The sequence below is a fragment of the Bombina bombina genome, chromosome 6 (genome assembly GCF_027579735.1).
Source record: "Bombina bombina isolate aBomBom1 chromosome 6, aBomBom1.pri, whole genome shotgun sequence".
Lineage (NCBI taxonomy): Eukaryota > Metazoa > Chordata > Amphibia > Anura > Bombinatoridae > Bombina > Bombina bombina.
The window spans coordinates 121,275,936-121,296,486 of NC_069504.1; the positions used below are offsets into that span (position 1 = coordinate 121,275,936).

Here is a 20,551-nt window from a genome sequence, read left to right on the forward strand (position 1 = left end):
CCAAATTACTGTAATAGAGATTTGATAACAGAAGTAAAAATAAGATCAAAGAATGTATTGCAATGTTTCTATAGCCTTTTGTTTCTAGTTTTAAAATTACAGAAATCTGATGATGTATATAGCACACCATTCCCAATGGAATAATGGTAGTGTGTTTTGATTTATCACAACCTGTAAAAAAATGTTGCAAGGTATCCCTATATTTATAATATCAAGAAAGGAAAAGAAATTAGATTTAAAAAAAATAAAAATCTTTTAATGTGGTCTAAAAATGTGGCCAAAGAAAATAGTGACATAAACCTATTAACCAAAATAGGGCTGATGGAGCGCTAATTTATCGCACGCCCGTAAATGGGCAGATTCGCCTGTTAACGGGCACACGATAAATAACAAGCCATTACAAGTTGCTGGTTATTGCTAGCTCTCCAAAAATTAACAAGAGGTCAGACCTCTGGTTCATTTATAAAATGTCCCCCAATTGCCCCCAAAATAAAGTGTGTAGTGCATTTTATAAAATTAAAAATATTAGTATCTTGTTAAAAAAAATTCATAACTGCACAAAGCAGTTTTTAGGGCATAAAGTGAGGGGATGTTAAAATACAAACGGCATTGAAAAGTGCCTTTACATAGCGGTCTTTAGGGACTGTGTGTTCCCTGTAAATATGCTTATATACATACTGTATATATATATATATATATATATATTTACGTGTTAATATGTGTATATACACATATAGACACATAAATATATATGTATATATTCATTTACATATATATTTAAATTTGCTGCCTATAGCTGTGCGGCTTACCCCTTCACTGCGTGTGTGATGGCATGAGAATGAGGAGAATTGCCTGGTATTTCGGGGCTGGACTGACCTTGTCGGCGGGATCAGACTGATATACTATAGGAAAGTTTTCCTCTGTGAAAAGCACAATTGGGCAGAAAGAAGCTACTTCCAGGTGGTAACCAGGCCATAGAACAAGCTATTGATGCTGCTGTTCGTTCCTGGCAGACTGCTTCTCTTTCTGTTTTGCATATGAGAATGAGGCTCCCATTGGAGGCTATGGAAGCGCACTCTATTGAGCGCAAAGCTTCCGTGCAATGCGAATACGAGCTCTCGTTCGCTTTGCGCTGGACTTATACCAGTGCACAATTGCGTGAGCTGGTATTACAAGTGGAGTGCAAATATCGCTCTACCGTAAGCGCAATTTTGCACTCCACTTGTAATCTAGTCCTAAATTGTAACATAATCACTGTCTGGATTCACCCATCACCCTTAAAGGGACACTGAACCCAATATTTTTCTTTTGTGATTCAGATAGAGCATGCAATTTTAGGCAACTTTGTAATTTACTCCTATTATCAATTTTTCTTCGTTCTCTTGCTATCTTTATTTCAAAAACTAGGCATCTAAGCTTTTTTTGTTTAAGTACTCTGGATAGCACTTTTTCATTGTTGGAGGAATTTATCCACCAATCAGCAAGAACAACCCAGATTGTTCACCAAGAATGGGCCGGCATCTAAACTTACATTCTTGCATTTCAAATAAAGATACCAAGAGAATGAAGAAAATTTGATAATAGGAGTAAATTAGAAAGTTGCTTAAAAATGCATGCTCTATATGAATCACAAAATAAAAATTTTGGGTTCAGTGTCCCTTTAAAGAGACTTTCCCCAAGGTCATAATACAAATACATACAGAAAGCAAAGCAGTCTGCAAAAAACGAACTGCTCAGTGGCTTGTTCTATGGCCCGGTTACCACCTGAGAGTAACTTCTTTAGCCCAATTGTGCTTTTCACAGAGAACTTTCCTGAAGTATTTCAGTCTATCCTGCCTAACTAGGTCAGTCCAGCCTCAAAATACCAGGTAATCCTCCTCCGAACAAGCAACATAGCTGTTGTTCATCCCTGGCAGATTGCTTCACTTTCTCTATGAATTTATATTCTCTTTTTATCGTTAGTTTATGACTTAAACTTCCAGGTTGTGTTTACCTACTTTTAAAATTTCCAGATATGTTAAGGAGAAATGCAACTAGGCATCAATCCCATAGGGGGCGCTTCCTTATTATATATCTTTAAGTGATATCAGAAAATAATACTTGTTAAATGTACATTTGGTGAACTACATTCAACATAAAAATACAGACCATATGTCCCAAAACAATAGTTAGCACCAGCAGACAACACAATACAATGTGGAAAAGTCTTAGAATTCCAATAGTGTGGCCGCTCTCTGACGTAGGATGTCAATACCTGGGATGTAATATTTCGGAGGAGAAAAAACACAGAGGCGCCAACATGGCCTAGTACCGTCATGCAGAAAGCCTCTCAGGGGCTGTTTCCTCAGGCTATTCAGTCTGAGGAAACAGCCCCTGAGAGGCTGAGAAACGCGTTGCTTTGTTTTTAAATAAAGATATGCTTTTATGATACACTTGCTGTTGTTTGGGATACTTTCACGCCGGATCGTGGAGTTTTGGTGAGGATCCTGTTTACCAAGAGAGTGGTCTACTGGGTGACTGAGAGGTCCCAGATTGCTGTTACTGCACCCGGAGGTGCAGCACCTATTATAAGCGTGACTTTATATCACTTTTACACCTTATTGGACTCATAGAAAACTTGCTTGAATATATCAATTTGATTAGCACAAAAGTTTAGAAACAATATCAGCAGAGGAGAGGGAAATATCTCAGCAGTAAAAAGAGATAATCTGAGATCATGTGACATTCTAAATGTATGATGAGACGCTCTATATTCATAGTTACATAGTTAATGATAGCTGGCTGCACATTAGGTTTTAGGTGTGTTGCAGCTCAGGAAATGAATACTTTTATTTGTGATGAACAATTCAGCAGAGGAATTATGGTTGCAGGGTAGGAGCTAAGAAACTCAGGGGTGTGGTTTGAATGATCAGGGACAGAGCCTATAATAGGCAGGGGTGTGACCAGTTGATTCAGGTAGGAATCTTTGCAGGTTAGGTGTTTCATAGCAAGATTTTAACTGTACCAGGCTTCATTCAATGAAAGCGAGGATAGAAGCCCAGTGGAACAGACCTTCCATATCTTGATCACCCTACATATTGTTTTATATTAAAGCATAATATTAATAATGAAAATAAGAGTTAAAATGTGTTTTATTCCATCTTTACTTTAGTTTTAACGCCTTTGAAAAAATCTGAACATTTTGTTGATACTCTTTTCTAAAATAGTTTATTTCCTGTTGTAATTTTTTTTAATTTATTTATAAATTTATTTTTACCAGGTGGATTTCCAGTTTAATTTTGAGCTATTAACTTGCTGGTAGTGATTACATTATTATCCTATTCCAGTAAACCTCAATTCATAATTGAAATTCATATTAAGAAAGTAGACATGTCATGGAATGTCATTTTTAATATAATGCTCAATCATTCTAGACCATGATCTCAATTTAGTTTGTGGATTAACTTAATTATGCTTCACCTGATATATCATATGTTTTATTGTTTCTTACTATTCATTTAATTTATTTTATATTGTGTCAATCATGAGAAGTCGTTTTTGTGGTTTACAGTTATATTGGTATTCTAGTTAAATAGATTTAAATCTTTAGATAATTTTGCTATTAATCAAATGCTTATATATATTAAATCTCTTTCAACGCACTCTCATTAGCTAATGTCAAACATACCAGGGTGCAGAAACAGTCAAACAATCCATTATTATTATCATTATCAGGTATTTGTAGGGATCAAGTGGGTAGAGGGCCCTTCCGAGAGTTTCACTGTTGTAGTCGGCTCTTATGAAGGTGATCTGCCAACAGCTGGGCTCATAGACTTACATTCTAAGGGGTTCAAGGGGAAAGCAATGGAGTTAGGAAAGGTTAGTGTTGGTTGTATGCATCCCTGAATAGTAGAGTTGTTAGGGAGCGCTTGAAGCTGTTAAAACTAGGAGAGAGTCTTGTGGAGCGAGGCAGGGAGTACGGAATCCATCAAAGAAAATCACACTCTCTGGGTTTAAGCATAGTAAACAGGTTTATTCTGTGACATTTATTCTGTGACATTTTGGGGCATTAACCACTTCCTCAGATTGAGAATTGTATTTGACGCGTCAGTTCTTGGCATGCTGCCATCGCAGACTATCTGTATCATCACTTTTGGTTCCAATAAACCAGCTACAAAGCATCGAAGAATTCCTTGTTCTCCCGTTGTTTCTTTTTCTAGTTTGCCGCTAGAGGCTATAAGAATGAAGATATTGTCCTGGCCAAGAGAGCAGCTGCCCACACTACTCAAAAATAATTGATGGTGACCTGTAAGGCTAAAGATGTTACGGTGAGGATGAATTTCACCACCACCTACAGCCCACAATTAAGAAATATGGGTAGAATACTGAAACAGGATTGGCATGTGGTCATCAGTGACACATCATTACCATATGAGAAATATGAAGCACCTAGAGTTGGTTTCAAATGTGGTAGGAGACTGCGGGATATGTTAGTATTGACTGACCCCCAACACTGCTATAAAAAAGAATTGTGGTTGCAACCTACCAAAAAGGATTCTTACAGGTGCCGTAGCTGTGTCACCTTTCATTCGATGATACAGGGCAATAATTTCAGACACCCACACACCAATCGAAGATACTAAATAAAACATTTTCACACATGTACAACCTCATACGTGGTATATATGCTAAGCTGCCTTTGTGGATTCTTTTATGTGGGGAAAACTTCAGACGATATCAAAAAGAGAATGGTGAATCACAGGAGTGCTATAGAGAGAGAGAGAGAGAGAGTGTTTTTAGTATAGGGTAGGGAATTTTATTATTTTGGGGGGCTTTTTATTTTATTAGGGGGATTAGATTAGGAGTAATTAGTTTAAAAAATTATAATTCTTTTTTTATTTTCTTTAATTTAGTGTTTGTTTTTTTTGTACTTTAGTTTATTTAATTTAATTGTAGTTAATTGTAGGTAATTTATTTAATTAATTTAATGATAGTGTAGTGTTAGGTGTAATGTAATTTAGGTTAGGATTTATTTTACAGGTAAATTTAGTACTTATTTTAACTAGGAAGTTATTAAATAGTTAATAACTATGCTACCTAGTTAAAATAAATACAAAGTTGCTTGTAAAATAAATATAAATCCTAAGCTAGCTACAATGTAACTATAAGTTATATTGTAGCTATCTTACGGCTAGATTTAGAGTTTTACCGGTAAGGACCCGCGTAGCTAACGCTGGCTTTTTTCTGGCCGCACCATAAAAATAACTCTGGTATTGAGAGTCCACAGAATGGCTGCGTTAGGCTCCAAAAAGCATATTTAACGCCACTGCAACTCTCGATACCAGAGTTGCTTACGGACGCGGCCAGCCTCAAAAACGTGCTCGTGCACGATTCCCCCGTAGGAAACAATGGGGCTGTTTGAGCTGAAAAAAAACCTAACACCTGCAAAAAAGCCGCGTTCAGCTCCTAACGCAGCCCCATTGTTTGCTATGGGGAAACACTTCCTACGTCTGCACCTAACACTCTAACATGTACCCCGAGTCTAAACACCCCTAGCCTTACACTTATTAACCCCTAATCTGCCGCCCCCGCTATCGCTGACCCCTGCATATTATTATTAACCCCTAATCTGCCGCTCCGTAAACCGCCGCTACTTACATTATCCCTATGTACCCCTAATCTGCTGCCCCTAACACTGCCGACCCCTATATTATATTTATTAACCCCTAATCTGCCCCCCACAACGTCGCCTCCACCTGCCTACACTTATTAACCCCTAATCTGCTGACCAGACCTGAGCGCTACTATAATAAAGTTATTAACCCCTAATCCGCCTCACTAACCCTATAATAAATAGTATTAACCCCTAATCTGCCCTCCCTAACATCGCCGACACCTAACTTCAATTATTAACCCCTAATCTGCCGACTGGAGCTCACCGCTATTCTAATAAATGTATTAGCCCCTAAAGCTAAGTCTAACCCTAACACTAACACCCCCCTAAATTAAATATAATTTTAATCTAACGAAATTAATTAACTCTTATTAAATAAATTATTCCTATTTAAAGATAAATACTTACCTGTAAAATAAATCCTAATATAGCTACAATATAAATTATAATTATATTATAGCTATTTTAGGATTAATATTTATTTTACAGGTAACTTTGTAATTATTTTAACCAGGTACAATAGCTATTAAATAGTTATTAACTATTTAATAGCTACCTAGTTAAAATAATTAAAAATGTACCTGTAAAATAAATCCTAACCTAAGTTACAATTAAACCTAACACTACACTATCAATAAATTAATTAAATAAAATACCTATAATTATCTACAATTAAACCTAACACTACACTATCAATAAATTAATTAAATACAATTCCTACAAATAAATACAATGAATTAAACTAACTAAAGTACAAAAAATAAAAAAGAACTAAGTTACAAAAAATAAAAAAATATTTACAAACATTAGAAATATATTACAACAATTTTAAACTAATTACACCTACTCTAAGCCCCCTAATAAAATAACAAAGCCCCCCCAAAATAAAAAAATGCCCTACCCTATTCTAAATTACTAAAGTTCAAAGCTCTTTTACCTTACCAGCCCTGAACAGGGCCCTTTGCGGGGCATACCCCAAGAAGTTCAGCTCTTTTCCTGTAAAAAAAAACATACAATACCCCCCCCCCCCAACATTACTGAACAACATGATTGAATCAGCCAATCAGATTGAGCTCGCATTCTATTGGCTGATCGGAACAGCCAATAGAATGCGAGCTCAATCTGATTGGCTGATTGGATCAGCCAATCGGATTGAACTTGATTCTGATTGGCTGATTCCATCAGCCAATCAGAATATTCCTACCTTAATTCCGATTGGCTGATAGAATCCTATAAGCCAATCGGAATTCGAGGGACGTCATCTTGGATGACGTCATTTAAAGGAACCGTCATTCGTTGTTCAGTCGTCGGCCACGATGGATGTTCCGCGTCGGAGGTCTTCAGGATGCTGCCGCTCCACTCCGGATGGATGACGATAGAAGATGCCTCTTGGATGAAGACTTCAATCGGATGGAAGACCTCTTCTGCCCCGCTTGGATGAAGACTTTTACCGGATGGAGGACCTCTTCTTGCTCTGCTTGGATGAAGAATTTGGCTCGGCTGGGTGAAGACGACTCAAGGTAGGGAGATCTTCAGGGGCTTAGTGTTAGGTTTATTTAAGGGGGGTTTGGGTTAGATTAGGGGTATGTGGGTGGTGGGTTGTAATGTTGGGGGGGGTATTGTATGTTTTTTTTTACAGGCAAAAGAGCTGAACTTCTTGGGGCATGCCCCGCAAAGGGCCCTGTTCAGGGCTGGTAAGGTAAAAGAGCTTTGAACTTTAGTAATTTAGAATAGGGTAGGGCATTTTTTTATTTTGGGGGGCTTTGTTATTTTATTTGGGGGCTTAGAGTAGGTGTAATTAGTTTAAAATTGTTGTAATATATTTCTAATGTTTGTAAATATTTTTTTATTTTTTGTAACTTAGTTCTTTTTTATTTTTTGTACTTTAGTTAGTTTAATTCATTGTATTTATTTGTAGGAATTGTATTTAATTTATTTATTGATTGTGTAGTGTTAGGTTTAATTGTAGATAATTATAGGTATTTTATTTAATTAATTTATTGATAGTGTAGTTAGGTTTAATTGTAACTTAGGTTAGGATTTATTGTACAGGTAAATTTTTAATTATTTTAACTATTTTAGCTATTAAATAGTTCTTAACTATTTAATAGCTATTGTACCTGGTTAAAATAATTACAAAGTTACCTGTAAAATAAATATTAATCCTAAAATAGCTATAATATAAATATAATTTATATTGTAGCTATATTAGGGTTTATTTTACAGGTAAGTATTTATCTTTAAATAGGAATAATTTATTTAATAAGAGTTAATTAATTTCGTTAGATTAAAATTATATTTAATTTAGGGGGGTGTTAGTGTTAGGGTTAGACTTAGCTTTAGGGGTTAATACATTTATTAGAATAGCAGTGAGCTCCAGTCGGCAGATTAGGGGTTAATAATTTAAGTTAGGTGTCGGCGATGTTAGGGAGGGCAGATTAGGGGTTAATACTATTTATTATAGGGTTAGTGAGGCGGATTAGGGGTTAATAACTTTATTATAGTAGCGCTCATGTCCACTCGGCAGATTAGGGGTTAATAAGTGTAGGCAGGTGGAGGCGACGTTGAGGGGGCAGATTAGGGGTTAATAAACATAATATAGGGGTCGGCGGTGTTAGGGGCAGCAGATTAGGGGTACATAGCTATAATGTAGGTGGCGGCTCTTTGCGGTCGGCAGATTAGGGGTTAATTATTGTAGGTAGCTGGCTGCGACGTTGTGGGGGGCAGGTTAGGGGTTAATAAATATAATATAGGGGTCGGCGGTGTTAGGGGCAGCAGATTAGGGGTACATAAGGATAACGTAGGTGGCGGTCGGCAGATTAGGGGTTAAAAAATTAAATCGAGTGGCGGCGATGTGGGGGGGCCTCGGTTTAGGGGTACATAGGTAGTTTATGGGTGTTAGTGTACTTTAGAGTACAGTAGTTAAGAGCTTTATGAACCAGCGTTAGCCCAGAAAGCTCTTAACTACTGACTTTTTCCTGCGGCTGGAGTTTGGTTGTTAGAATTCTAACGCTCACTTCAGCCACGACTCTAAATACCGGAGTTAGAAAGATCCCATTGAAAAGATAGGATACGCAATTGACGTAAGGGGATCTGCGGTATGGAAAAGTTGCGGCTGGAAAGTGAGCGTTAGACCCTTTTTTGAGTGACTCCAAATACCGGCGGTAGCCTAAAACCAGCGTTAGGAGCCTCTAACGCTGGTTTTCACGGCTACCGCGAAACTCCAAATCTAGGCCTTAGGGTTAATTTTATCGTAAGTATTTAGTTTTAATTAGGATTAATTTATTTAATTGTAGTAAATTTATTTCGTTTTATTTAAATTATATTTAAGTTAGGGGGTGTTAGGGTTAAACTTAGGTTTAGGGGTTAATAAATTTAATATAGTAGCGGCGACGGGGTCGGCAGATTAGGGGTTAATAAATGTAGGTAGGTGTCGGCGATGTTAGAGACCGCAGATTAGGGGTTAATAAAATTTAACTAGTGTTTGCGAGGCGGGAGTGCGGCGGTTTAGGGATTAATAAATTTATTAAAGTGGCGGCAATGTCCGGTCGGCAGATTAGGGGTTAAACATTTTAGTTAAGTGTTTCCAATGTGGGGGGGCTCGGTTTAGGGGTTAATAGGTAGTTTATGGGTGTTAGTGTACTTTTTAGCACTTTAGTTAAGAGCTTTATGTTCCGGCGTTTACCCATAAAACTCTTAACTACTGACTTTTAAATGCGGTAGGAGTCTTGCCAGGAGAGGGTGTACCGCTCACTTTTTCTAGCGATCGTAATACCGGCGTTAGGAAAATCCCATTAAAAAGATAGGATACGCAATTGACGTAAGGGGATTTGCGGTAAGCTAAAATCGCGGAAAAAAAGTTAGCGGTAGACCCTCTCCTGTCTGACTCGTAATACCAGCGGGCGTTAAAAAGCAGCGTTGGGACCCCTCAACGCTGCTTTTTAAGGCTAACGCAAGACTCGTAATCTAGCCGAGTGTATTTTATTCTAAGCCTTAAATTTCTCTTTAAAAATGAGTGTAAAAAATTAATCTGTAAATAGTGCCAGATTTCATGTTAAATAACTGTATTTATGTAAGCCTCTGCTTATGATGACTAACATAGCCTTCTGTCTTATTCTGTAGTTTTGGACAGAGTATTTATTTTTTTGTGCAAACCTTTGGAACAGTATTCAATGTTAACTAAAATATGTTTGTTGAAAAGAGCAATTATCAACAAAATGTTCATCTATTATTAGGGTATAATGTTAGTGTCTACAAATGAGTGTTTTTATCATTGTATCAGATACAGCATTGTATGATATTTGGCAGTAACTTTCTGCATCATGCAATTTATTTGTTTAAAAAGGACATTACTATGAATAATAAAAGCAGACTTTTAAAACTGTGTTTGTTATACACAATTAGGCAATCAAATCTTTTAAAAAAATGGTTAAAGGGACAGTCTTGTCCAAAATAAACTTTCATGATTCATGATGCCTTGCTTTCTCTGTAACTTGCCTTGCTTTCACTATAAAATGCCTTGCTTTCACTGTAACATACCTTGCTTTCACTGTAAAATGCCTTGCTTTCGCTGTAACATGCCTTGCTTTCGCTGTAGCATGCCTTGCTTTTGCTGTAACATACCTTACTTTCACTGTAAAATGCATTGCTTTCACTATGAAATGCCTTGCTTTCACTGTAAAATGCCTTGCTTTCACTGTAAAATGCCTTGCTTTAACTATGAAATGCCTTGCTTTCTCTGTAAAATGCCTTGCTTTCACTATGAAATGCCTTGCTTTCACTGTAAAATGCCTTGCTTTCACTGTGAAATTCCTTGCTTTCTCTGTAAAATGCCTTGCTTTCACTATGAAATGCCTTGCTTTCTCTGTAACATACCTTGCTTTCACTGTAAAATGCCTTGCTTTCACTGTAACATACCTTGCTTTCACTGTAAAATGCCTTGCTTTCGCTGTAACATACCTTGCTTTCGCTGTAACATGCCTTGCTTTCGCTGTAACATGCCTTGCTTTCGCTGTAACATACCTTACTTTCACTGTAAAATGCATTGCTTTCACTATGAAATGCCTTGCTTTCACTGTAAAATGCCTTGCTTTAACTATGAAATGCCTTGCTTTCTCTGTAAAATGCCTTGCTTTCACTATGAAATGCCTTGCTTTCACTGTAAAATGCCTTGCTTTCACTGTGAAATGCCTTGTTTTCTCTGTAAAATGCCTTGCTTTCACTATGAAATGCCTTGCTTTCACTGTAACATACCTTGCTTTCACTGTAAAATGCCTTGCTTTCACTGTAACATACCTTGCTTTCACTGTAAAATGCCTTGCTTTCACTGTAAAATGCCTTGCTTTCGCTGTAACATACCTTGCTTTCACTGTAAAATGCCTTGCTTTCACTGTAACATACCTTGCTTTCACTGTAAAATGCCTTGCTTTCACTGTAACATACCTTGCTTTCACTGTAAAATGCCTTGCTTTCACTGTAACATACCTTGCTTTCACTGTAACATACCTTGCTTTCACTGTAACATACCTTGCTTTCACTGTAAAATGCCTTGCTTTCACTGTAAAATGCCTTGCTTTCACTGTAACATACCTTGCTTTCACTGTAAAATGCCTTGCTTTCACTGTAACATACCTTGCTTTCACTGTAAAATGCCTTGCTTTCACTGTAACATACCTTGCTTTCACTGTAAAATGCCTTGCTTTCACTGTAACATACCTTGCTTTCACTGTAAAATGCCTTGCTTTCTCTGTAACATACCTTGCTTTCACTGTAAAATGCCTTGCTTTCACTGTAACATACCTTGCTTTCACTGTAACATACCTTGCTTTCACTGTAAAATGCCTTGCTTTTACTGTAACATACCTTGCTTTCACTGTAAAATGCCTTGCTTTCACTGTAACATACCTTGCTTTCACTGTAAAATGCCTTGCTTTCGCTGTAACATACTTTGCTTTCGCTGTAAAATCCTTGCTTTCTCTGTAACATGCCTTGCTTTCACTGTAACATGCCTTGCTTTCGCTGTAACATGCCTTGCTTTCGCTGTAAAATGAATTGCTTTCGCTGTAAAATGCATTGCTTTCACTGTAAAATGCTTTGCTGTCACAGTACATTACCTTGCTTTCACTGTACATTACCTTACTTTCACTGTACATTACCTTGCTTTCACTATAAAATGCCTTGCTTTCACTGTTCATTACCTTGCTTTCACTATAAAATGCATTGCTGTCACTGTAAAATGCATTGCTTTCTCTATAACATTGCCTTGATTTCACTGTAAATGCCTTGCTTTCACTGTACATTACCTTGCTTTCACTGTACATTACCTTGCTTTAATGTAAACTGCATTGCTTTCACTGTAAAATGCCTTGCTTTCTCTGTAACATGCCTTGCTTTCACTATAAAATGCATTGCTTTCACTATAAAATGCCTTGCTTTCACTATAAAATGCATTGCTTTCACTGTAACATACCTTGCTTTCACTATAAAATGCATTGCTTTCTCTGTAACATGCCTTGCTTTCACTATAAAATGCATTGCTTTCTCTGTAACATGCCTTGCTTTCACTATAAAATGCATTGCTTTCACTGTAACATACCTTGCTTTCACTATAAAATGCATTGCTTTCTCTGTAACATGCCTTGCTTTCACTATAAAATGCATTGCTTTCTCTGTAACATGCCTTGCTTTCACTATAAAATGCATTGCTTTCACTGTAACATGCCTTGCTTTCACTATAAAATGCATTGCTTTCACTGTAACATGCCTTGCTTTCACTATAAAATGCCTTGCTTTCACTGTAACATGCCTTGCTTTCACTATAAAATGCATTGCTTTCACTGTAACATGCCTTGCTTTCTCTGTAACATGCCTTGCTTTCACTATAAAATGCCTTGCTTTCTCTGTAACATACCTTGCTTTCTCTGTAACATGCCTTGCTTTTACTGTAAAATGCATTGCTTTCACTGTAAAATGCATTGCTTTCTCTATAACATTGCCTTGATTTCACTGTAAAATGCCTTGCTTTCACTGTAACATACCTTGCTTTCACTGTAACATGCCTTGCTTTCGCTGTAACATACCTTGCTTTCGCTGTAACATGCCTTGCTTTCGCTGTAACATACCTTACTTTCACTGTAAAATGCATTGCTTTCACTATGAAATGCCTTGCTTTCACTGTAAAATGCCTTGCTTTCACTGTAAAATGCCTTGCTTTAACTATGAAATGCCTTGCTTTCTCTGTAAAATGCCTTGCTTTCACTATGAAATGCCTTGCTTTCACTGTAAAATGCCTTGCTTTCACTGTGAAATGCCTTGTTTCCTCTGTAAAATGCCTTGCTTTCACTATGAAATGCCTTGCTTTCACTGTAACATACCTTGCTTTCACTGTAAAATGCCTTGCTTTCACTGTAACATACCTTGCTTTCACTGTAAAATGCCTTGCTTTCACTGTAACATACCTTGCTTTCACTGTAAAATGCCTTGCTTTCGCTGTAACATACCTTGCTTTCACTGTAAAATGCCTTGCTTTCACTGTAACATACCTTGCTTTCACTGTAAAATGCCTTGCTTTCTCTGTAACATACCTTGCTTTCACTGTAAAATGCCTTGCTTTCACTGTAAAATGCCTTGCTTTCACTGTAACATACCTTGCTTTCACTGTAACATACCTTGCTTTCACTGTAACATACCTTGCTTTCACTGTAAAATGCCTTGCTTTCACTGTAAAATGCCTTGCTTTCACTGTAACATACCTTGCTTTCACTGTAAAATGCCTTGCTTTCACTGTAACATACCTTGCTTTCACTGTAAAATGCCTTGCTTTCACTGTAACATACCTTGCTTTCACTGTAAAATGCCTTGCTTTCACTGTAACATACCTTGCTTTCACTGTAAAATGCCTTGCTTTCTCTGTAACATACCTTGCTTTCACTGTAAAATGCCTTGCTTTCACTGTAACATACCTTGCTTTCACTGTAACATACCTTGCTTTCACTGTAAAATGCCTTGCTTTTGCTGTAACATACCTTGCTTTCGCTGTAACATACTTTGCTTTCGCTGTAACATGCCTTGCTTTCACTGTAACATGCCTTGCTTTCGCTGTAACATGCCTTGCTTTCGCTGTAACATGCCTTGCTTTCGCTGTAAAATGAATTGCTTTCGCTGTAAAATGCATTGCTTTCACTGTAAAATGCTTTGCTGTCACAGTACATTACCTTGCTTTCACTGTACATTACCTTACTTTCACTGTACATTACCTTGCTTTCACTATAAAATGCCTTGCTTTCACTGTACATTACCTTACTTTCACTGTACATTACCTTGCTTTCACTATAAAATACCTTGCTTTCACTGTTCATTACCTTGCTTTCACTATAAAATGCATTGCTTTCTCTATAACATTGCCTTGATTTCACTGTAAATGCCTTGCTTTCACTGTACATTACCTTGCTTTCACTGTACATTACCTTGCTTTAATGTAAACTGCCTTGCTTTCTCTGTAAAATGCCTTGCTTTCTCTGTAACATGCCTTGCTTTCACTATAAAATGCATTGCTTTCTCTGTAACATGTTTAAGAGTTTAGAGAAGAGGAATATTACTATCTTAGTAGTGCTTATACGTTCCCCAACAAAATTAACTCCTATCTCTAGGGAGGAAAATTATCTTTCCTTCATCAGAATCATAAAGGAGTGGGGGGGTGCTCAATATCCTGTATTAACATAGAAATATGAGAAGAAGAAATGGATATACCTGAGCACTCAAAATAGGCTATTAGGAATTCATGATATAAGTAGATGTGTAGGACTGGGTTATATCTACATAAAACATAACTTTTATTAAATTCAATAAAAAAACTTTTGTATATAGGTGATAAACATTCACTCCGTGTGTTGTGTATTAAAAATAAAATAAAAAAATGAATGCTGCAGTGCCAAATAATGGCCGTACAAATTATGTCAAGTGGGTAGCTGGTAGTCTCAGATGTTATAGAGTGCTTAGCATTAGCAACAATGGTTAGTCCAATACAAGGAGGGAAGATACACTTCCTCAAATTATTATGCTAAATACAGAGCTCAGCCATTGTGAGCCTGAATTAGCATCGCAAGTTCTGTATATGGTTACACATTAGGGTTGGACTGTAAGGAAGTCTATCTGAATTCAATGTCAGGACAGGGTCCAACACTGGTAGAGTGTAAATACTATACTGCTATCATGTATATGTTGCTAAGAACAATTATTCCCACAAGACCTGTGTGTGTGGATGGTGCATCTGGCAGGGGTGTACCACAAAATGCTCACGGATTGCACAAGAAACTAATCTAAAAAGAGGATTGACCTCGCACAAATTATCTAGCTAGTGCAATACTGGAGCGGTACTACACCCTGTCAGAGTCCCATACTACGTATCTTAATGTTTGACAATTATATACTAGTGACCGCAATGAAGTTCCACATATATGCCCAGAAAAGGGCTAAATAAGTCTATGGAATATTATGTAATAAGTATATAATGCGGCTAGGCTTATCCCAATTATACACACACAAACGTTATAATACTGTCAGCATTCAAATCGAGCGCCTGATGCGCATTTCGCCACCTCCGTGGCTTTCTCACGGTAAATAAATTACCTACAATTAACTACAATTAAATTAAATAAACTAAAGTACAAAAAAAACAAACACTAAATTAAAGAAAATAAAAAAAGAATTATAATTTTTTAAACTAATTACTCCTAATCTAATCCCCCTAATAAAATAAAAAGCCCCCCAAAATAATAAAATTCCCTACCCTATACTAAAAACACTCTCTCTCTCTCTCTCTCTATAGCACTCCTGTGATTCACCATTCTCTTTTTGATATCGTCTGAAGTTTTCCCCACATAAAAGAATCCACAAAGGCAGCTTAGCATATATACCACGTATGAGGTTGTACATGTGTGAAAATGTTTTATTTAGTATCTTCGATTGGTGTGTGGGTGTCTGAAATTATTGCCCTGTATCATCGAATGAAAGGTGACACAGCTACGGCACCTGTAAGAATCCTTTTTGGTAGGTTGCAACCACGATTCTTTTTTATAGCAGTGTTGGGGGTCAGTCAATACTAACATATCCCGCAGTCTCCTACCACATTTGAAACCAACTCTAGGTGCTTCATATTTCTCATATGGTAATGATGTGTCACTGATGACCACATGCCAATCCTGTTTCAGTATTCTACCCATATTTCTTAATTGTGGGCTGTAGGTGGTGGTGAAATTCATCCTCACCGTAACATCTTTAGCCTTACAGGTCACCATCAATTATTTTTGAGTAGTGTGGGCAGCTGCTCTCTTGGCCAGGACAATATCTTCATTCTTATAGCCTCTAGCGGCAAACTAGAAAAAGAAACAACGGGAGAACAAGGAATTCTTCGATGCTTTGTAGCTGGTTTATTGGAACCAAAAGTGATGATACAGATAGTCTGCGATGGCAGCATGCCAAGAACTGACGCGTCAAATACAATTCTCAATCTGAGGAAGTGGTTAATGCCCCAAAATGTCACAGAATAAATGTCACAGAATAAACCTGTTTACTATGCTTAAACCCAGAGAGTGTGATTTTCTTTGATGGATTCCGTACTCCCTGCCTCGCTCCACAAGACTCTCTCCTAGTTTTAACAGCTTCAAGCGCTCCCTAACAACTCTACTATTCAGGGATGCATACAACCAACACTAACCTTTCCTAACTCCATTGCTTTCCCCTTGAACCCCTTAGAATGTAAGTCTATGAGCCCAGCTGTTGGCAGATCACCTTCATAAGAGCCGACTACAACAGTGAAACTCTCGGAAGGGCCCTCTACCCACTTGATCCCTACAAATACCTGATAATGATAATAATAATGGATTGTTTGACTGTTTCTGCACCCTGGTATGTTTGACATTAGCTAATGAGAGTGCGTTGAAAGAGATTTAATATATATAAGCATTTGATTAATAGCAAAATTATCTAAAGATTTAAATCTATTTAACTAGAATACCAATATAACTGTAAACCACAAAAACGACTTCTCATGATTGACACAATATAAAATAAATTAAATGAATAGTAAGAAACAATAAAACATATGATATATCAGGTGAAGCATAATTAAGTTAATCCACAAACTAAATTGAGATCATGGTCTAGAATGATTGAGCATTATATTAAAAATGACATTCCATGACATGTCTACTTTCTTAATATGAATTTCAATTATGAATTGAGGTTTACTGGAATAGGATAATAATGTAATCACTACCAGCAAGTTAATAGCTCAAAATTAAACTGGAAATCCACCTGGTAAAAATAAATTTATAAATAAATTAAAAAAAATTACAACAGGAAATAAACTATTTTAGAAAAGAGTATCAACAAAATGTTCAGATTTTTTCAAAGGCGTTAAAACTAAAGTAAAGATGGAATAAAACACATTTTAACTCTTATTTTCATTATTAATATTATGCTTTAATATAAAACAATATGTAGGGTGATCAAGATATGGAAGGTCTGTTCCACTGGGCTTCTATCCTCGCTTTCATTGAATGAAGCCTGGTACAGTTAAAATCTTGCTATGAAACACCTAACCTGCAAAGATTCCTACCTGAATCAACTGGTCACACCCCTGCCTATTATAGGCTCTGTCCCTGATCATTCAAACCACACCCCTGAGTTTCTTAGCTCCTACCCTGCAACCATAATTCCTCTGCTGAATTGTTCATCACAAATAAAAGTATTCATTTCCTGAGCTGCAACACACCTAAAACCTAATGTGCAGCCAGCTATCATTAACTATGTAACTATGAATATAGAGCGTCTCATCATACATTTAGAATGTCACATGATCTCAGATTATCTCTTTTTACTGCTGAGATATTTCCCTCTCCTCTGCTGATATTGTTTCTAAACTTTTGTGCTAATCAAATTGATATATTCAAGCAAGTTTTCTATGAGTCCAATAAGGTGTAAAAGTGATATAAAGTCACGCTTATAATAGGTGCTGCACCTCCGGGTGCAGTAACAGCAATCTGGGACCTCTCAGTCACCCAGTAGACCACTCTCTTGGTAAACAGGATCCTCACCAAAACTCCACGATCCGGCGTGAAAGTATCCCAAACAACAGCAAGTGTATCATAAAAGCATATCTTTATTTAAAAACAAAGCAACGCGTTTCTCAGCCTCTCAGGGGCTGTTTCCTCAGACTGAATAGCCTGAGGAAACAGCCCCTGAGAGGCTTTCTGCATGACGGTACTAGGCCATGTTGGCGCCTCTGTGTTTTTTCTCCTCCGAAATATTACATCCCAGGTATTGACATCCTACGTCAGAGAGCGGCCACACTATTGGAATTCTAAGACTTTTCCACATTGTATTGTGTTGTCTGCTGGTGCTAACTATTGTTTTGGGACATATGGTCTGTATTTTTATGTTGAATGTAGTTCACCAAATGTACATTTAACAAGTATTATTTTCTGATATCACTTAAAGATATATAATAAGGAAGCGCCCCCTATGGGATTGATGCCTAGTTGCATTTCTCCTTAACATATCTGGAAATTTTAAAAGTAGGTAAACACAACCTGGAAGTTTAAGTCATAAACTAACGATAAAAAGAGAATATAAATTCATAGAGAAAGTGAAGCAATCTGCCAGGGATGAACAACAGCTATGTTGCTTGTTCGGAGGAGGATTACCTGGTATTTTGAGGCTGGACTGACCTAGTTAGGCAGGATAGACTGAAATACTTCAGGAAAGTTCTCTGTGAAAAGCACAATTGGGCTAAAGAAGTTACTCTCAGGTGGTAACCGGGCCATAGAACAAGCCACTGAGCAGTTCGTTTTTTGCAGACTGCTTTGCTTTCTGTATGTATTTGTATTATGACCTTGGGGAAAGTCTCTTTAAAGGGACACTGAACCCAAAATTTTTATTTTGTGATTCATATAGAGCATGCATTTTTAAGCAACTTTCTAATTTACTCCTATTATCAAATTTTCTTCATTCTCTTGGTATCTTTATTTGAAATGCAAGAATGTAAGTTTAGATGCCGGCCCATTCTTGGTGAACAATCTGGGTTGTTCTTGCTGATTGGTGGATAAATTCCTCCAACAATGAAAAAGTGCTATCCAGAGTACTTAAACAAAAAAAGCTTAGATGCCTAGTTTTTGAAATAAAGATAGCAAGAGAACGAAGAAAAATTGATAATAGGAGTAAATTACAAAGTTGCCTAAAATTGCATGCTCTATCTGAATCACAAAAGAAAAATATTGGGTTCAGTGTCCCTTTAAGGGTGATGGGTGAATCCAGACAGTGATTATGTTACAATTTAGGACTAGATTACAAGTGGAGTGCAAAATTGCGCTTACGGTAGAGCGATATTTGCACTCCACTTGTAATACCAGCTCACGCAATTGTGCACTGGTATAAGTCCAGCGCAAAGCGAACGAGAGCTCGTATTCGCATTGCACGGAAGCTTGATGCGCATTTCGCCACCTCCGTGGCTTTCTCAAAGCCACGGAGGTGGCGAAATGCGCATCAGGCGCTCGATTTGAATGCTGACAGTATTATAACGTTTGTGTGTGTATAATTGGGATAAGCCTAGCCGCATTATATACTTATTACATAATATTCCATAGACTTATTTAGCCCTTTTCTGGGCATATATGTGGAACTTCATTGCGGTCACTAGTATATAATTGTCAAACATTAAGATACGTAGTATGGGACTCTGACAGGGTGTAGTACCGCTCCAGTATTGCACTAGCTAGATAATTTGTGCGAGGTCAATCCTCTTTTTAGATTAGTTTCTTGTGCAATCCGTGAGCATTTTGTGGTACACCCCTGCCAGATGCACCATCCACACACACAGGTCTTGTGGGAATAATTGTTCTTAGCAACATATACATGATAGCAGTATAGTATTTACACTCTACCAGTGTTGGACCCTGTCCTGACATTGAATTCAGATAGACTTCCTTACAGTCCAACCCTAATGTGTAACCATATACAGAACTTGCGATGCTAATTCAGACTCACAATGGCTGAGCTCTGTATTTAGCATAATAATTTGAGGAAGTGTATCTTCCCTCCTTGTATTGGACTAACCATTGTTGCTAATGCTAAGCACTCTATAACATCTGAGACTACCAGCTACCCACTTGACATAATTTGTACGGCCATTATTTGGCACTGCAGCATTCATTTTTTTATTTTATTTTTAATACACAACACACGGAGTGAATGTTTATCACCTATATACAAAAGTTTTTTTATTGAATTTAATAAAAGTTATGTTTTATGTAGATATAACCCAGTCCTACACATCTACTTATATCATGAATTCCTAATAGCCTATTTTGAGTGCTCAGGTATATCCATTTCTTCTTCTCATATTTCTCTGTAACATGCCTTGCTTTCACTATAAAATGCATTGCTTTCACTGTAACATACCTTGCTTTCACTATAAAATGCATTGCTTTCTCTGTAACATGCCTTGCTTTCACTATAAAATGCATTGCTTTCTCTGTAACATGCCTTGCTTTCACTATAAAATGCATTGCTTTCACTGTAACATGCCTTGCTTTCACTATAAAATGCATTGCTTTCACTGTAACATGCCTTGCTTTCACTATAAAATGCATTGCTTTCACTGTAACATGCCTTGCTTTCACTATAAAATGCCTTGCTTTCTCTGTAACATACCTTGCTTTCTCTGTAACATGCCTTGCTTTTACTGTAAAATGCATTGCTTTCACTGTAACATGCCTTGCTTTCACTGTTCATTACCTTGCTTTCACTATAAAATGCATTGCTTTCTCTATAACATTGCCTTGATTTCACTGTAAATGCCTTGCTTTCACTGTACATTACCTTGCTTTCACTATAAAATGC

At 37.1% G+C, this 20,551-nt stretch overlaps 1 protein-coding gene across 1 annotated transcript in view; it reads left to right on the forward strand.

The window, feature by feature from the left end:
* The window catches only part of SLC2A13 (solute carrier family 2 member 13), a 617,139-nt gene that overhangs the window by 292,338 nt on the left and 304,250 nt on the right, over window positions 1–20,551 (forward strand). The gene's annotated exons all lie outside the window — the stretch shown is intronic.